The sequence below is a fragment of the Brachyhypopomus gauderio genome, chromosome 1 (genome assembly GCF_052324685.1).
Source record: "Brachyhypopomus gauderio isolate BG-103 chromosome 1, BGAUD_0.2, whole genome shotgun sequence".
Taxonomy (NCBI): Eukaryota; Metazoa; Chordata; class Actinopteri; order Gymnotiformes; family Hypopomidae; genus Brachyhypopomus; species Brachyhypopomus gauderio.
The window spans coordinates 19,690,178-19,710,865 of record NC_135211.1 but is presented as its reverse complement, the minus strand read 5'-3'; the positions used below and the strand labels follow the sequence as shown (position 1 = coordinate 19,710,865).

The window sequence follows — 20,688 nt, the reverse complement described above, 5'->3', positions numbered from 1 at the left end:
TACATTAAATCTCTGTTGCCATGTAAGACACAATTTGTGGTGTCTTCAGTTTGGATTGTTGCCTCATATTTGGTGGTCCATGACAGTCCATTACACATGTGGAAAAATTTGAGATTATGAACAAGGCTATAAGGAAGTGGTTAGAGATGAGAGAAGATTATGAACAAGGCTATAAAGAAGTGGTTAGAGATGAGAGAAGATAATGAACAAGGCTATAAATAAGTGGTTAGAGATGAGAAAAGATTATGAACAAGGCTATAAAGAAGTGGTTAGAGATTAGAGAAGATTATGAACAAGGCTATAAGGAACTGGTTCAAGATTAGAGAAGATTATGAACAAGGCTATAAAGAAGTGGTTAGATATTAGATAAGATTATGAACAAGGCTATAAAGAAGTGGTTCGAGATCAGAGAAGATAATGAACAAGGCTATAAGGAAGTGGTTAGAGATGAGAGAAGATTATGAACAAGGCTATAAAGAATGGTAAGAGATTAGAGAAGATTATGAACAAGGCTATAAGGAAATGGTTAGAGATTAGAGAAGACTATGAACAAGGCTATAAGGAAGTGGTCAAAGATTAGAGAAGTTAATGAACGAGGCTATAAGGAAATGGTTAGAGATTAGAGAAGATTATGAACAAGGCTATAAGGAAGTGGTTATGTGTATTATGTTGTCTCATTTGTGTGGCCTGTATGGTAAAGGAATACAAGAGCTTGAAAATGAGAAGGCAGGATTTGGCTCAGGTGATTGAAGGCATTAAGAAAGACGGCCCTACCAGAGAAGGAGGGTTAGAGTTAGAATTAGTATTAGGATTATGGTGGTTACTAGCTACACTCGAGAGCAGGAAGAGATGAGCAGGTGGGCAGCAGCAACCCTGTAATCCAGTGGCTGAAGTGTTAAGTTGTTGAGAAGCTAAAGAGACTTGGGTAATAAGTAACAAACCTAAGTCACATCAAACATATTAGGTCGGTGAAGGGAATTGCAGAATATAAGTGGGCAAACCCGTTAGCCGTAGATGGGATAAAGCATCAGGCAGGAATTTTGTAGTGGATGTACAAAACGGATTCCAAAAAAGTTGGGACACTAAACTAATTGGTAATAAAAACTGAATTCAATGATGTGAAGTTGCCAACATCTAATATTTTATTCAGAATAGAACACAAATCACAGATTTTTTAAACCAAGTTTAAACCAAGAGAACGTATCATTTTAGCGGAAAAATATGTTGTTTCAAAATTTCATGGCGTCAACAAATCCCAAAAAAGTTGGGACAAGGCCACTTTAACCACTGTGTGACTGTCACGGTACAGCCCCTGACCCCTCCCCTTTGGGTGTGTTTATGACGTCTACATCTAGACGTCTGCGTCTGTGGATCTTTGTGGGTGTGGTTGTGTCCGAGTGTGTTCATCAGTCTCACCTGTGGCTCGTCTCATGATCACTCGGGGCTTATGTGGTTTGTCTATTTAATGTGCGTTTGCGCAGTGTCCCATGCTCATCTTTGCGTTATTCATACATGTGTAAGTGTTATACGTGCGCTGTCTGCCCTATTTTGTATATTAATAAAGAGATGTTAGCGTGTGCAAGGTCGGACTTGTGCCTCGTCCTTCCCTCAGCACCCATCGTTACAATGGCATCCCCCCTTCTTCTTACAACACTCAACAGACGTCTGGGGACAGAGAAGACCAGTTTCTCAAGTTTAGAAATAGGAATGCTCTCCCATTCATGTCTAATACAGGCCTCCAACTGTTCAATCATCTTGGGCCTTCTTTGTCGCACCTTCCTTTTTATGATGCGCCAAATGTTCTCTATAGGTGAAAGCTCAGGACTGGAGATTGGCCATTTCAGTACCCGGATCCTTCTCCTACGTAGCCATGATGTTGTGATTGCTGCAGAATGTTGTCTGGCATTATCTTGTTGAAAAATGCAGGGAATTGAAAAATTCCCTGAAAGAGATTACATCTAGATGGGAGCATATGTTGTTCTTGAATCTGAACAGTTCTCTGCATTAATGGTGCCTTTCCAGACTTGCAAGCTGCCCATGCCACAAGCACTCATGCAACCCCATACCATCAGTGATGCATGCTTCTGAACGGAGTGTTGATAACAACTTGGGTTATCCTTGTCCTCTCTGGTCCGGATGACATGGCGTACCAGTGTCCCATAAAGAACTTCAAATCGTGACTCATCTGACCACAGAACAGTCTTCCATTTTGCCACACTCCATTTTAAATGACCCCTGGCCCAGTGCAAAACTCTGAGCTTGTGGAGCATGATTAGAAATGGCTTCCTCTTTGTACAGTTGGGTACAAAGCGGATGGCATGGTGGATTGCGTTCACTGACAATGCTTTCTTGAAGTATTCCTGAGCCCATTCTGTTATTTCCTTGACAGGGGTATTCCTGTCTGAGGTGCAGTGACGTTTAAGCACCCAGAGATCATGACCATCCAGTAGAGTTTTATGGCTTTGACCCTTACGCACAGCGATTCTTCCAGATTCTCTGAATCTTTTGATGATATTTTGCACGGTTGATGATGATAACTTAAAAGTCTTTGCTATTTTACGCTGGATAACACCATTCTGGTATTGGTGCACTATCTTTCTGTGCAACAATGGTAGAATTGGTTATCCTCTTACCATCTTGGCTTCAGAGAGACACTGGCACACTGACAAGCTCTTTTTATACCCAATCATGTCAATTGATGTCAATTGACCTAATTAGTGTTAATTGGTCTTCCAGCTCTTCATTATATGCTCAATTTCCTTTTTCCAGCCACTTATGGCTACTTGTCCCAACTTTTTTGGGATTTGTTGATACTGTGAAATTTTGAGTCAACATATTTTTCCTTTAAAATGTTTACTCAGATTAAACTCAGATTAGCCACATCTATGAGTGAATGACTGAAAGTTACACTTATATAACTCCTTTCAAAATACCCAAGGTTACAGTTACCTTTTACATCTAATTACCCACTATGAGCAGAGTAATGCACTCCACACACAGTACTTACTCCTCATGCAGCAGTGACTCCTCATGCAGAAGTAACTCCTCACGCAGTAGTGACTCCTCATGCAGTAGTGACTCCTCACGCAGAAGTGACTCCTCACGCAGAAGTGACTCCTCATACAGTAGTGACTCTACACACAGTAGTGACGAGAAGATGGAAAGGTATGACATATATAATGATATGATAATTAAGCTATACAGTCATGTAACTGCAAATGAAATGTCATTTTGATTTCACACACTGCCTGACACAGTAGTGAGTCATCAGAATCATGGTGAGGCCATTCATGTCAGAGCCCAGCCACTCTCAGCACCTCCAGAAGACTCTTTAATTACATCAACCCGCTGTGCTTTATAAAGAAAACAGCACTGTAGCGTGAGTTCTTCCTGTGGATTCCCTTCTCCAGTGACCCAGCTGGGGCAGTTATGCATACACACTGGGGCAAAGTTACGCATACACACTGAGGCAGAGTTACACATACACACTGGGGCAGAGTTACGCATACACACTGGGGCAGAGTTACGCATACACACTGGGGCAGGTAGTTGGTACAGATGACTGAATAAACAATATTATATTTGCTTTAATTCCTTATTGCAATATGTCTGGGGAAAAACAATATTAAGAGTTTACATACCACTGGCCTGATATCTTATGGGTGCTACTTGATGTTATTGGACTGTGTTGTGTTGTCAGAGGATGTCATAGAACATCCTTCTCTGGAAAGTTCTTCATAGGCAACAGAGACTGAGTTTCTCTACAGCCAATCAGAAGATCATTTAAAGACCAGGCTAGTGTTAGAGGCTCAGTGTGCCAGTGGACAGCTGTGACTAGAAGGAGTGCAGCTGAAGTGTATGTTGTTTAGAAGTAGAAAAGACTCATAACAACACAGACATCTGCACACTGTGTGGCAGTGCCCACCACAGCATACTCAACCCACAGGACCCAGATCAGCCCTGCATATAATGAACTAGCTAATACTGTGTTTGGTTGTAGATTTGTTGCATTGCATTATGTTGTGCTGTGTTGTGTTGTGTTTTGCTGCATTGTGTTGAACTGTGTTGTGTGAAGTGCATTTTGCAGTGTAGTAAAGCATTGCATTGTGATGCATTGTTATGTTCTGTTGTATAGGCTAGTTGTGTTGCACTGTGTTGTGATGTGTTGCACAGTGCACTGAATTCTGCTGTACTGTGTCGTGTGTAGTGCTTCTTACAGTGTTGTGTGTAACACTGCATTGTGCTGCTTGGGCTCTGCTACTCAGACTACTGTCACAGTGGGGCCTCATGGACGTCTCATATTGGATTAACCTGAACAACTCCTTAAAGCTGCTTAGATCTGCCCACAGACCTACACAGCTATAGTGGAGAGTAAGAGTGAATGTGAGAGAGAGAGAGAGAGAGAGAGAGAGAGAGAGAGAGAGAGCAAGAGTGAAAAAACAAGCAGAAATATAGCACTGTATTGGAGAAGGACTTCCAGACAGGAAAAATGTTTATATATTGCATCATGTAAAATATCTGTAGATGACTACTAGCAGAATCTTCTATTCCTCTGATATATACACAAGTCATATTTGCTGTCTGTACACACAGTGTGGTTACATTGTTGACACTTGTGCTTTGTTACAGTGTAGTTACATTGTTGACATTCACATGTTACATTACAGTGTGGTTATATTGTTGACACTAATGGTTTGCTAGTAGGCATTTTAAAACCTACTGGCAAAAGTACTTGAATATGTTTGTAATGACTATGATTATGTAATGATTATGTTGTGTTGTGTGACTGTTTTGTTGTGTTTTTAAGACTTTTGTTTGATGTGATTTTTTGTGTGATTGGTTGCATTGTTGTATAGTGACTGTGAGGTTGTGTTGTTCTGTGACTGGTTGCATTACTGTATTATGTTTGTTGTGTGACTGGTTGCATTATTGTGTTATGATTGTTTTTGTGTTGTGACTGTTGAGGTTAAATTGCTGCAAAGTGCATTAAATGTTCATACTGCCCAAACCTCCTCCTAATGTGTGTGTGTGTGTGTAGGTGTGTGTGGAGCTGTGTATGTGTGCACTTCACAGCTATAAACTATTAAACAAATGTTTGTTATACTGGAGCATTAGCATCTCTTTAGACATGCAAAGATAATCTGCACTTCCATGATAATCTGCCACTGCCAACGTGCCCTACAATTCAGAACCCTAATTTTCCAGTCCTGAACCCTAACTCTACATCTCTAACCCTAACCCCACATCCCTAACCCTAAGACCATTCTTCTGCGGGATACCATGGTGCTTCCAATTTTCAGCTTTAAGAGATATGCTAAGCATTTAAACTAATTACTTTATACAAACACACCATTGTAATGTGTTTATTTTAATATATGAATTAGTAATGCATTGGAATTCCATGAGAGAAGAGTGAATGTTGAAGGGGGAAGTGGAATAATAACTTAAGGGTGCTTCAGTTGGGATAAAGGAGGGGCTTTGTCCTCAGCCCATCCTGCAGGCATTGGATTAAATCTTCTAGAAGGAAAATCAATACAGGGACACTTGTTTAAGATCATTTGGAGAGGTGGCTGATCTTTTTGAATAGGACACTGGGAGGGCAGCAGCTCTCCATGTATTTTAGTCTGCATCTGGTTGGGAGGGGTTTACATCTGGTTGGGAGGGGTTTACATCTGGTTGGGAGGGGTTTACATCTGGTTGGGAGGGGGCACGTCTGTGTTGTGAGGGAAATACACTAATTACACTTTAGAATAATACTTTACAGTAGAGTAATAACATTTCAGAATAACATTAGAGTAATTACATTAGAGTAATTACACTTTAGAATAACACTATACACTAGAAGATTTTTCTTTAATGTTTTTTTATTAAAAAATAAATAAATAGGGAAACAGTTGTAGCAGGATGTACAGAAATCTGCCCATGTGTCGGCAGTCTGCCTGTATGTCAGTATGATGCAGATATTACTGTGTTGAAACTGGTTTGTTTTGTTTTGTTTGATGACAATGAGAAGAAACGGATATGTTTTCTTGGCAAGAAGAGGAGACCCATGCCATCGAATACCTATGGGTTAAATCAGGAAGCTTAGCTCAATCATTATAATCCATCATATTTACTAAAGTATTATCATTTCCCATGCATTGTTTTCCCCATATGTTAAGAAAATATATTAAAATATATTAAAATATGTTAAAATATGTATGAATGAATGCCAGTGAGACAGGAGAATCTTGCAACACTGGCTCTTAATCGCCAAGGAAACGCTCCTCTGCGCCAGCATGTGTATGAATCACAGGACGCAGGTTTCTGTCCTCATCTGAGTGTGTGATGTCTGTCTGTAACGCATTGTCCTGCCCCCCCCGTCAATTATTTTCATTCTCCTTTTGTTTTAGTGTTTTTTCTTTCTCCGCCAGCCCCCGTGTGTTAAGTATATCACCTGTACCTCATTTCTTCATTTGATCTTCCTATTTAAATCCTTAGTTTACACAAAGTCCTTGCTGGTTGTTGTTTTGGTCTTTGCGTGATTCAAGGCTGTCTTAGAATTCCCAGACCCTTGTCCCTAGCCAATCGTTATCTTGGTTCTTTTGGGTGTCCTTGTTTGAGATGTTTTCTGTCACCTAGCTGTGTAAGTTGTTCTGTTATTGTCGTTAGATGAGGGTTGAAATGTACAGCAGGTTAGTGTGTTTGGTTGCTTTACTGCTCGGTAGTCATATGTTGCAAGGCTGAGTTTATTGTATCGATTGTCTTTTTGTGTTTTAGTTATACTCAATTCTATCCCCATATCTGTTTCCCTTGTCTTCCCTAGGGCCTCGCGCGCTGTCGATTCGCGAGGTCGTGCACCTCTCGAATTTTGTAACTTTGTAACTAGCCCAGTCATGTTTGCTGGGCTCATACACCTTAATAAGGTGGAATTAAAACACTTGTACATCACTTTCAAGGTCCATTTCAATATTTCCCAGCACGATAAACTTAATTATGTTAAATATCTATACATATACTCAAAATTATTCGAAATAATTGGCTTTTTATTCACATTACTTAATCGTTTATTTTCAAAACGCCCAATCTTAACTTCTTCACGTTCTCTCATATTTTGCCCTGGAATTACAAGTGGTTTGTATTTGTTAACGTAATACAAGAGAACTGTTCAGTCAGACAGATATTTGTTGTGAAACGAAGTAGTTACAATTTCAAGCATTTTCAAGTACTTTAGCCTAAATTTCAGCACTTTTTAAACCTTTATTACTTTATTCATTTAATATACAGGACATGTTTTCTTTGAAGGAAGTTTGTTTTTATCTGTTTGCTTGTTGAAAAATGTTTTCATTTGAAATTACTGACAGATCCATACAAAAATATTGCTTTATTCATTTAAGCATTAAATAATATACACTGTGTTAGGTCTTGGTTCAATAGGCTATGTGAAATCATTTAGAGCCGGAGTGGCTAATCGGGAGATTCGGGAGGATTCCCGATAGGCCGGCTCATGTTTGGGCCGATTGGGAGGGAAAAATAATTTTGGGCCGGATTTGGGCACGAAACTCCCGGGCGAACGCACATTAAATAGGTGATCAACCCTCATGATCTCGAGACAAGGCACAGGCGCGACTACGAACACGCTCACAGACAACCCACACCCACGGAAGTACATACATGGACATAACGACACGCAGACGTAGCGGCACGCCCACAGGGAAGGGTCCAGAGCAGTCACCGTAACAAGTACAATATAAATACAAATATTTTTTAAAATACAAGCCAACTCAACCCTTAACGAAAAAAAAGCAATAATTATGTAATGCAGTGTATGCTGCAGAGTGAGGAGGCGGACACAAACACTAAGGAGAGCGAGATCTAATGAAGGGAATTCCAAAATCAGGGTCAAACAGAAAAGCATTGGTCAAATCCGTTAAAGAGTCCGAACAAAAAACATAGAGAGACATGACAGAACGATATACTGAAATAAAACACGGGTAGAATGTAGAACAAACAAAACAACCAGGAAACTGAAAACACAGAGCGACTGGGCAGCGAAAACGGGAAGTACTCACGAAGGCAGGGAACACGGAATCAGAATAACACTGGAATGAATACATACATGAACACAATCACCGACATTGAGGAGAATTACTAAGGGGTTTAAATACACAGGACTAAACAAGACGCAGGTGAAGACGACGAAGACAGGTGTGGCAGATAGGGGAAACCAGGGCAACAGACAAGCTGGGTGGGATCAAGGAGCAGGGAACAACACAGACACAAGGAACAGGGACACTGGAGTGACAGCTAGGAGAGGGGGGCGTAGCCCTACGTGACAAATTCCTAATATCCCCCTTTACTCTATACCACTTAGAACCTCCCATGAAAAAGGCATAATCTCCCATGGAACAGGCATCTGCCCTGTTACATGACCTTCCCCTTCTGGAAATGGTGAATACCAGGCAAACCAGCAACTACCAAAAAAAAAAACAAAGCAAAAACAAAAACGAAAATCATACAGGAAGGTATCGCCTTCACTTTGCAGACTTGTGGGCGAACCTGTAAGCTGTTACCTGTGGGAAAGTATTGTTCCACTGGATCTTCTTCCTCCTCCACAGCTCTCACAAACAGCTGCGTTTCCACTGACGTCGATCTGGGATGAAATTCTTTAAGCAAATTCACATGATAAATTGGTTTCTTTTTACTTCTATAAGGCATCTTAATTTCATAGGTCACCTTCCCCACTTCACGGAAAATTTCATACGGACCATGCCATTAAGTCAACAACATATTGTCACTCGTAGGTGAAAGTAACAGTACCTGTTGACACGGAGCGAACTATCTCTCCTTGGCACTACGATCGTACCATGTCTTCTGTCTCTTTTGCGCCTTCCTCATATTTTCCTGGGCTAGCGATGTCATCTGCTCCAGCTGTTCTCTCATCTGAATCACATACTGGACCACATTATTTTGCTCATTTCATGAACCTTCCCAGAGTTCCTTTAGTAAATCCAGGGTTCCTCTCACCTGTTCCTCTCATACAGCAACTCAAATGGTGCAAAGCCCATCGACGCTTGTGGTACTTCTCTATATGCAAACAATAAGTAGGGCAATCACTGGTCCCAGTCTTTTCCCAACTGTGCAATGAACAAATTGTGCAAATTTGTTCAAATGGCGTTTCCATGACCAGTAAATTTTGCAACTGCGCAGGTGAAACGCCTCTCCCTACCGTTAACTGACATTCGCTACGCACTTTGCAAAATTCTGTTACATCCGTATATAATAATGGCCAACTAAAACAACTAGTGATTCTCGCCAATGTCTTGTATTTCCCCAGATGTCCTGCACATGGGACCGAGTACACAAGTGTCATTATAGTATGTCTCAAGGATTGTGGCACCGCTAATGCTTCCACTTCCCCTTTTACTTGATACAAGATGTAATTTCTTATCCTGTTTCAACTTCGGCAGCATTTTCCTTGGCCTCCCGTCACATAGATGATCTCCAGTATCTCTTGTCCGTTTTATTCCTCTACCAGCAGTTCTGACACCATTTGTTACAGGATGACCGCTGGAGGGATTGAGACGGGAGCCATCAGGATAATTTACGCACCATTATTGTTTATTAATTATTGCCCAGGTCTCCAAACACACTTTCCACTGACTTAGCACCAAAATAAATCCAAATAAAGAATATAAACTACTTACTAAATAAACAAAATAAAGAAAACAAATATACTAGAACTTTCTTCATAAAAATCTTAAGTCATGGCCCTTTGTTTGCAAAGCTGGCCTACACAGCACTTTAATAATAGCTCAATCAGCAGCAGCTCTGGTCAGCCCTACAATAAAACCATGACCTATGTGAGGGTGTAAGGTCACCAACCACATTTTACTGGTTAATCCACTGTGGGATGTACTACCTCAGCGGAATTATTCCACACTAAGTGGATCAAACTAACTTGCACTACTGTCTGTTCAAAATAAAGCAAATGAATACTAGCCTTCATATCTGTACTGAACCGTGACGTCCAAACCGAACATTCTGCGTACCCTTACACAAAACCCAAGTCTAATATGTATACATATGTGTAATGTTCACTGTACATGCACCTGCTTTGATTATGTAGGTAGTTGTTTTAGTACTAGGAGTGGATTACTGATTATGGAGGGTAATTAACTGCATTACAGAGACTGAGATGAAAATAGTCTAACCAACCCAGATATAACTGCTCTCCTGGATTTCCCAGCATGGCACATTACTTCCTGATCTTTTATGGAGGAATGGGAAGACACAGATGCAGTTAAAGACAGAGTTAAAGATTTAACATTGTGTCAAACATGGATAAAACTGTGTCTAAATATTACTAATGTAAATTCTCACAATAATATCAAAACCTTTACATCAGTGGTTGCACCAGCTAGAAGCACACTGTCCAAAAAGGTGTGTGTGTGAGGATGTGTATAAGTGTGTGTGTGTGTGTGCGCGCGCGCGCGCATGTGAGTATGTGTGTGTACACGTAAGTTTGTGTGCTGGGTTGCTTGTGGACACTTGGCAGTGCCTGCCTCAGGGCTTAATGCTTAAGCATTATGGCATCACCTGTGAATCTGGATGTGGTCCAAGTGCCTTGTTCCTGCAGGGCGCTCTCGTATAGGGCCTGCACTGAACCAGGCAGGAGCGGCGACCCTGGGCCTGCTACCACAGAGAGCTTACAGGGAGTACGTCTGATTTCATTAGCACATTAGCACATGCACGGCCACATGCAGCGTGACGAACCCTGCCCACCTTTAGCACAGAGGCTGCACAGCAAAAAGATGAAAGGATGGAGACCAAGAAAATAATCAGATCCATTTTAAAAAATCAGACTAAGAAAATCATCAGTAAACAAATGCACCTTGATTGGCCCTACTTAGAAGAGGTCAAGGGGTCAGAGAAGTCAGAGAGGGCAAAGATTCCACTGACTGCGGTTTGTATTGTATAAAGAATTTTTAAAATAACAAGACTTGGATCATATCCTGTGTTTCATTTGCATTTTGACAATGTCTTTTCACTATGACTCAGAATGAGAATGCACAGTAGAAGACTGTATAGATTAAACAAATAAGAAAAATTAACCCTAAAATAGGGAATCTAAGCCTTTTTATCCTCATAAGCTCATTTGAAATCCAACTATCCAACTTCCAAATTGTCAAATGCAAAAGAGCTTGTGCTATAGATACTGACATCTTACCCCTCAGAAATAGTTTGGGAAGACAGGTGCTAAAACGCTTTCCATACTGCTCCATGCTAATGCAGTCTATGCACATGTAGTCTTGCTGCTTTCTGAATTCCCTAGAGGTAGGCATTTTGAATGAAACATTTTAAATAAGGTTTCATCAACAAGCTTTTTACTTAGTTGAAAGGTGAGCTGTGACTTGGCCTGTAAATGTAGCCACAAAGTGAATACAACTGATCAAACCAAAGGCTGAAGAGGCTTAATAGCCACAATTCCTTCATTGTGCAGACTTTTGATGATTATTCCATATGCGACTGTTTAACTCTACGGAGAAACACTTCCACTGAAACAGTGGAGTTCTTTGTTGTGCTTCCAGCTTACAGATAAATCAGATTAGTTGGCTTTTGGAGCTAAAGGGATACCCACAGTGCTCAGTGCCACCAGTACAGTCAGTATGCTACTCATTTCAACAGGCCCAGGAGCCAGGAGAGAGGGTGAGTCAGCCAAACCTGAGGTCCTGCACCCCCACCTACACCCCCACCCACGCCTACACCCCCACACACCCACCTATACCCCCACACACCACCTATACCCCCACACACCCACTTATACCACCACACATGCCTACACCCCCACACACCCACCTATACCCCCACACACACCCCTACACCTCCACACACCCACCTACATCCCGCACACCCAATACACTCCCCCACACACACCTACATCCCCCACACTGAATCTGACTCATACAGCAAAGCAAAGGAGTACAACTTATACACATAAACACTGTCATTTCACAATGTTATTTTATTTGCTCTGTGAAGATCTGTTGAAGGAACTGTCTTAAACTCGGAACACATACACACAAGCACGGACGTAATGACACTCAGACAAAGACGAGCACAGGACACTGCACGAACGCACGTTAAATAGACGATCAACACATACCCTCGTGATCTCGAGACAAGGCACAGGTGTGACCATGAACACGCTCACAAACAACCCACACCCACGGAAGTACATACATGGACACAACGACACGCAGACAACGTAGCGGCACGCCCACAGGGAAGGGCCCGGAGCTGTCACCGTAACAATATATACACACACACACATATAAATCTTCTCCTGCTTTTACAGAGTGGACATTTTCATCACTAATCACAGTGAATCACAGAGAAATGATGCAAATCTTAGTCACTCAGTTTCTGCTCCCTGTGTACCCTTCGTCACCTCATCTTCCTCTGTTTACATATTTTTGTAAGCTACTGTAGATAAAAGCATCAGGCATATAATTATAAATATAAAAATAAGCATAATAGTAAAAAAAAAAAACCTGAGAAATATAGATTCAACAGAATCTATTCAACAGAGAGAGGTCACTTAACAACTGCTGAAATAATGCAATATTACATATTTCATTTTATTAACCCAGATATAGAGCAAAGTTGTTTGTATGCAGTTCTTTTCCAGTAAGTGTGAACTCTGCTACACTGAAATGGAGAGGATTGGGAAAAAAATTTTCCTTCAATGTGAAGAAATGCACCAAAGTTTAGAATGTGATCACGTTTTTCTATAGAAGCTGGTTTCATGAAGATGAATGCGCTCACCTTACTGAGATGCATGAACAATCACTTTACTGTATGGAAGCCTGAAATGATGGTTTATATATAGAGAGTATAGCTATATATAGAGAGTATAGCTGTCATATGTAGAAAATATATGTAGAGAATATAACATAACACAAGATGTCCTGCTATATGTATTAAACTGTTAATTTACTTCAGATTTGCTCATTTAATGCATTCAATGTAAACTTGTTAACCTCAATTCACCAAAATCTCATTCTAATAAGGTGAGAAACAGAGTCAATGACAGACATGGCTCCTTCATTCTGTACAGGTTAAACAGAACAGCTGAAGCACATTCAGTAGAACAGGGAGAGACCCGGCCGCCACGTGAAGCATTCCTTCTAGCCTTTCCCCCCCCACACTCTCCCTCCCCCTCTCCCGCCCCCCTCTCGCCCCTCTGTCTCCCCCCTCTCCCTCCCTCTCTATGCTGGTTCCTTCTTTTTTACTTTTTCCTCTTACTGTCTTTTGTCTTGCATTCAGTGTAAAAGTCACATTTACTGCTGAACTCTGTCTAAGTTTACTCTTAAAATACATTCAAAATGTCTGGAACATTAATGTACCATCACAAAAGGACTATTACACCCTTTACACTAACACACATCCTGACACAAATTACAGTCTTTACACTAACACACTTCCCCACTGTCTCCATCAACAATAACAGAGTTTAGGATTCTCTTTGTCTGTGTTAGACAAACCCACTGGCTTCTGTATTTTATCTACATAATGGACCAGGGTTTTTTCAATTTATGAACAAGAAATGGAGGGTATAAATGTGATTGGAAAAGTAAGAAAAAAACATTATTCGACTGCCTAAAAAACCAAAGGGTCAAAAGAATGAAAGTGTGATTGTATGACAAAAAGAAGCATAAATGGAGGTCTGATTCAGCACAGCAAGGAGCAACATTTCTGCATCGATTGAACCAGTGGCCATCTCAGACTGATACAATGAAGAATGCGACACTGCATGTGCACTATCGCTCAAATGGTTCAGCAGTTATTTTCTTGAGAAAATAAGACAGCTCTAGATGTTGGCAAATGCTGTATTGAGACCTGACATATGTAGAACTTGCTATGGCATCAGAAGGGTTAGCTGGCAAAAAAGGTTAGCTGGTTAGAACAGGGTTAGCTGGTTAGAAGAGTGTTAGCTGGTTAGCTGCTTAGCTATATTTCTATACACAGCATATACAGCGCACTCCATAATTATTGGCACCCCTGGTTAAAATGTGTTGAATGCCTTATTTTTTTTGCAGAAGCATAATCTCACTCTGAAAAAAAGACAAAAAAAAAAAAACAATGTTCAACTCAAGTAAAAAAAATAACAATAAAGAAAAAATCCTGACTAAGAAATAATAACAATTTCCCATAAAGTGACCTGTTCCAAAATTATTGGCACCCTTAACAATTTATTAGAAAATTTTTTTTACCATTTATGTCATTTCTACTATAGCTTATAAATTGGACCAAAGTATCTAGGAACCTTTTTCCCTTGGGTATAAATATGGTATTACACAGATGTGTGACGGGGGCATTGAGGCGGCCGGAGGCACTGGTTGCAAATCAGGGCTTTTATTCTCCATACTGAAGTACAACAAAAACGAGCACGAAGCAAAAATACAGAAATAGCAAAGCTCGTGTAAGAGCTGAATTCTCTGAGCAGAGTAGGATCTCCTTAGTTGAGCAATGCAATGCGAAGGAGACTCTGGTGTCCTCGAGGGAATGTGCAGCACTGGACTGCACAACCTGTGGGGATAAAAGGAGTGCACACTGATGACCTACAGGTGTCAATAATGTGGTGATGAGGACCTGGGTAGTGGCCTAGTGCTAGGGGGTGTGTGCAAGGTGCGTGAGCGGGTGAGGGCACCCACCCTCTGGTGGCCTCCTGGCCGACCCACCATAACAAGATGTCTATTTCTCTTACTCACACTTAAACATGGGAAAGACAAGAGAACACAATACTCTAGTAAGGTAGATGTGTGTCGACCTTCATAAATCCGGCAATGGCTCCAAGAGAATCTTATCTACAGTCAGAGCAATCAAAAAGTGCTAATATATATTAGTGGCGGGACTTTACCGCGTTAATTTCGATTAATTAATTACAGGGAAATTACCGAACTAAAAAAATTAACGCATTTAATGCATGAGACACTTTTGCACCGTGGAATGTTTCTCAGTGCACAAGTTCCAGGCAAAGTTGCCAGGTTCGTGGTTTTCATGCCAAATTGGGCTTGTTTGAAAAATTCTGGGGTCGCGGGGTATGGTTTTTTGGGCTACTTTTGAGTTGGGCTACCGTGGGAGTTACAAATCAACACTAAGAATCGATCGCGATATAATACTCAAATTGTCTCCATTTTACACTCCGCGCAAGGTGGGCGGAGTCGCGCGTTACGGTCACTTGCGAAAGTATAATCCAGGCTTTACAAGAAGTGCTGCAAATTGCGTCAGCTGATGCAAGTTACGAACTGCCGTCCAGAAAGACAATGTCGAAGAAAATCCAGCAGCTGTATGATGAGGAAAGGGAAGTAAAACAGGTTATTGTTAAGAGCGCCACAAATGTGGCTCTGACTGGGGATCACTGGACCTCTGTTAGCAACAAGAATTATCTTGGTGTGACAGCTCATATTATAGATGATGAATGAAAGATCCAGTCATTTGCTTTGAGCATGCAGAAGACCACTTCTAGGCACTATGGAGATGCCTGTGTAGAGGACTTTATGGCTGTGGCAGAGGCCTGGGAAATTAAAGAAAAAGTCTACCATCTTAAATGGTATTAAAAAACATCTTCTGATTTACTTCAGTTCTTCTTATTCTTCCAATATCCTGAGCAAAACTCCCAAAATAAACTTTTTGTCAGAATTTCCAGTGTTCTGAAAACTGTTTGCTCTGTTTTCTGCACTCATCTATTGGTCTTTGTAGTAGACTGATGGAAAAATAAACAAGATGTTGAAGTTTATGCTTATGTTCATTGATTCATTCATCATTCAAACTTAAATTAATATTTCTCATGTTAAATATTGAAATGCGATTATGTCACGGTGAGGGGGCCGGGTTGCCACCAGAGGGCACGCATCCCGGCCAGCAGCCGATCCCAGCACACACCTCCGAGCACGCAACCACTCCCACAGTCACAATTACTAGTATACTAGACACCTGTTTCTCGTTACTTTGCTCTTTCTTAATCCCGCAGGTCGTCTGGTCCAGTGCTGCACATTGCCGCTACACTAGCGTCTCTGATCCTGCGTGTTCTTCTCTACGTTGAGTCCTGTTCACGCGTCAAGATACTGGTGTGCACTGCGAGCGTTACTGAGCATCACTGTCCGTGTATGCGTTAAGAGCTTTACTGTGTGGTTACCATGGAGAATAAACTTCTTGCCGTTCAACCCACGTCTCCGGCTGCCTCTGTCCCGACGCCATCGGTGTCACAGAATGTGCAGCCTGGAGCAGCCGGAGGCGAGGGAGCCTCACCTCTGGAAGTACTGGCCCACCAAGGCATCATCCTAGGGAAGCAACAGCAGGAGCTCCAGGAACTCCGCTCGCTGGTGACCACCCTGACGACCTGCATCCAGGCTTTGATGGTGCAGGCGTCCACACGCCCTCCGACACCGCGGACGCCGATTCCTCCTCCCGAGCCCTATGGCGGAGACCCGGAGCGCTGTGAGGGCTTCCTGGTCCAGTGCCAGCTGTACTTCACCAGCATGCTCCACATCGAGGAGAAGGAGAAGATCGCCTTTATGGTAAACCGTTTGCAGGGCAGGGCACTGGACTGGGGAGCAGCCCAGGTCAGCGCAGAGACCCCCTGCACCCGTGGTTACGACCAGTTTGTTCGCAAGCTGCGGGCGGTCTTCAACCACCCCAGCCGCGGGAAGGTTTGCGGCCAGAGCCTGTTGCAGCTACGTCAGGGAAACCGTAGCGCCGCCGATTACGCCCTGGAGTTCCGGACTCTGGTCGCCAGGACCGGTTGGGGTGAAGCCGCCCTGACAGACATCTTCCTGGCGGGGCTGAAGCCCGACCTCAGGGGGTGACTTGTCGGCCCGAGGGACAGGAGTTTAACCAGGTGGTGCACCTGGCGATAACCGTGGACAGGCTGCTGCAGGAGCGAAGAGGAGGAGCGGCGCTTCCTACTACCCCGCAGGCTCCCGTGCACACGCCACCTCGTGAAACCAATACAGCCAAGCCCATGGAGATGGGTGAATCCCCCCCCCTCCCCCCACTCGGACTGCTGGCCCAAGGAGGGGGTGGGCTAGGGTAACATGGGAGGTGTCTGTGTTTTACGGGGCGATGTCTGTCTGTGTTCGCTCTAGTGGACTCGGGAGCCTTGGGGAACATAATGAGGAGTAGCGTCGCTGAGCAGCTGAGGGTGCCACTGATTCAACTGGAGGAGCCGAGACGCGTGCAAGCACTGGAGGGGCGGCCTGTCACTGTACACGTTCAGGGCCAAAGGGAACATAGTTTTTTTGTACTCCCTTCCACACGCTACCCCATCACGTTAGGTCTCCCATGGTTCAAGCTTCACAACCCCGTTATCGACTGGTCCATGGGTAGGCTGCTGAAGAGGGTAGCGCCCCTCCAAGGCACTCGGTCTCCCTCCCGTGTGTTCTCGCAATCCACCAGCGTAGAGAGCGCTAACATCAGCTCCACTCCGGTCATTCCCGCTCCATACCGTGATCTAGTGGAGGTTTTCAGTGCTGCCAAGGCCACCCAGTTGCCACCCCACCGACCCTGGGACTGTCACATCACCCTCAAGGCAGGTACTACGCCACAGCGTGGTCAAGTCTATCCACTTTCTCACGAAGAGGAGCGGGTTATGGCTCAGTATGTTAAGGAGGCTCTCGCTAAGGGCTATATAACTCCCTCCACCTCTCCCGCCTCAGCCAGCGTATTCTTCGTAAAGAAGAAGGACGGTGGTCTGAGGCCATGTGTAGATTATCGGGGGCTCAATTCCCTCTTAGTGAACTTTGCCTACCCGCTGCCGCTAGTGCTGTCGGCACTGGAGCAGTTAAGGAAGGCTAAAGTATTCACTAAACTGGATCTACGCAGCGCCTACAACCTTATTCGCGTACGCGAGGGTGATGAATGGAAGATTGCGTTTAGTACCTCTACGGGTCACTATGAGTATCGCGTCTTGCCGTATGGCTTGGCCTCTGCTCCGTCGTTCTTCCAGGCATTCATTAATGAGGTCTTAAGGGAGTATCTGAATAGATGCGTTGTCGCTTACATTGACGACATCCTGATCTATTCGCCCTCCTTCGACCAACATGTGCGTGATGTAAGGCAGTTCTGGGCACGCTCTTGCGCAATCGTTTGTATTGCAAGCTCGAGAAGTGCGAGTTTCATCTCAATGAGGTGAGCTTCCTAGGTTACACCATTAGGCCAGGCTCCGTGCACATGCAGCACAGGAAGGTGGAGGCAGTCGTGAGATGGACGCAGCCTCACACACGGCGTGAGCTTCAGAGGTTTCTGGGCTTCGCGAATTTCTATAGGTGGTTCATACGCACATATAGCCAGATCGCAGAGCCCCTAACTGATATGCTGAGAGGGGGAGGTATCAAGCTTCGCTGGACAGACAGGTCTAAGAGAGCGTTCAACCAGCTGAAGCAAGCGTTTGTCGACGCGCCGGTTCTGCACCAACTGGATCCCAACCGTCCCTTTATAGTGGAGGTGGACGCGTCGAATGTGGGAGTAGGCGCGGTGCTTTCCCAGCGGCTGAAGAAGCATAGCTCCCTCCGTCCCATAGCCTTCTACTCCAAAAAGCTCACCGCTGCCGAACGCAACTACGGGGTGGGAGACCGTGAGTTGTTGGCGATGTGCAAGGCATTCGGTGAGTGGCGGCATTGACTGGAGGAGGCTAAGCATCCATTCACCGTGCTTACGGACCACAAGAACCTGGAATACATCAGGACCACGAAACGGATGAACGCCCGTCAAGTTAGGTGGTCTCTGTATTTCTCTCGTTTCAAGTTCCAGGTGACATACCGGCCAGGAGAGAAGAACCAGCGTGCGGATGCGCTATCTAGGTCCTTTCCTGGCAGCACGGAGTCTACGAGCGAGGAGCTGGTGCTTACACCCGAGTGCGTCGTGGGAGCTTTGGAGTGGAAGATCGATCGGGAGATCGAGGCAACGAACCCGCATCCAGGTTGCCCGCCGCACCATAAGTACGTTCCACCCGCGCACCGTAGTGCCCTCGACATCTGGTTCCTCTTCACCGTAATACTTGGTTGGGGCAGAGTAAACGGATGGAGAGGGGCTGATGTCTTCACCCTCACCCTCACTATAGCACTCCGTGGGGATGGAGCCTACCGAAGGCGGAGAGTTGACCTCTTCAGTCCTGGGAGAAGCGGAGTGTTCGGATGGAGCGAAGCTGGTTTCGCTTTCATCCTCCGAGCCCTTTGAGGGAGGAAAACTATCCTCCTCTTTGGACTCGTCACTCTCAAACTCATAATGCAAAATTATTTTTAAAATGATTAAATGGAGACCCTGTATGGTCATTTTGGTGATGCAGGGCTCTAGAGTGCGACGCGCGACCTAATTTCTCAATGATGCGACAAAAAAAAAATCTGAGGCCGCACCGGTGCAACTAGCTATTCAACGCGAAAAAGTATTTGTGGTCCATGTGGTTCAACAACTGACCAGTGTTAATTTCATTGACAAATACATTTTGTCATAGTTTTCGTCAACGAACATTTTTTTCATGACGAAAACTAAAAACTATACGAAGGGGTGAAAACGTTGACTAAATTAATGGATATTTTCGTCAACGAATAAAAACGAGACGGAAATATTGGCCAACAACGACATCCAATCAGACCTGATTTATTTTGAAAAAGGTAGGGATAAGTTAAGAAGAGATCCAACCGTAACTACTTTAGCGTACACGGAGAGGTGGGACAAACCGGGTAACCGTCCAATCAGAAATAATGTCTTCACATCGCTCAGAACCCGGGAAGACCATACCAGTCTGTGAACTGTGGTCACTCATGAAATTCAACTCGAAGTTAACTCGACAATATCAGCAGGGAGAAAGATGAGCGGCGATATATGGACACATTTTCTCCCAGAAGTCGGTGTGTAAACCATGTGGGACGAAGACGTCGGGAAAAATACGACAAATGAAACGACATCTGCGGGCTATGGCATTGCTGTTTTTATGGCACACTGTTTTATATAAAATGTAATATGTATTGCTTATAACAAACTCCATGTTTTTTCAGGTAGAGCAGGCCTACTGGTCATCAATGTTTTGTTATTGTTATGCTCAATAACTAGCTAAGTTCAGGGGGGTATTCCAGAAAGCAGGTTTAACAAACTCTAAACTTAACCCTGAACTCTGAGTTGTCTTACCCCGATCTGACATACTCAAAAATGGCTGATCAGAGTTAAAGTAATCAGGGTCGCTCAACTCTGAGTATGTTGACCCAGACAGAAGCATGTTCACGCGTAACTATGAAAGGCATTCTTAATGGAACACAGATAAATAGGATTTATCATGGACTTAAACGCAAAAATCAGCCGAGTGTCGTATTTCACACCACTGTAGCTAAACGTAAATGTAATACTGCGGTAGCTGCTAGAGAAAGGCATGTCAAAAAATTGCCAACAGAGTTAATGCGTGAGTGAAAATGATATTTTTATATTTAGCAGAAGGGTGCAATTATATTATTATTTTCTCCACCTTTATAATACTGTATTGAGTTTTTAAATATTTTTTTAATTGAACACTTACTAATTCCATAATTAATGGTGTGAAACACATGGCATCAGATAAAAATGAAGTGGTATGGCTGTACATAACTATCTTATTCTTAAAATATATTCTAAAATATATTTATTTACAGGAAAAATGAAATAATGAAACATTACAGT

General features: G+C 43.3%; 1 long non-coding RNA gene across 1 annotated transcript; it reads right to left on the bottom strand.

Moving 5' to 3' along the window:
* Positions 1–1,260: 1,260 nt before the first annotated feature.
* On the bottom strand, positions 1,261–9,717 carry LOC143526907 (uncharacterized). Its single transcript, XR_013133988.1, has 3 exons — positions 8,800–9,717; positions 8,553–8,645; positions 1,261–3,134 (listed from the first exon to the last, which is right to left on the bottom strand). It is a non-coding gene; the product is annotated as an uncharacterized LOC143526907 (long non-coding RNA).
* Positions 9,718–20,688: the final 10,971 nt, after the last annotated feature.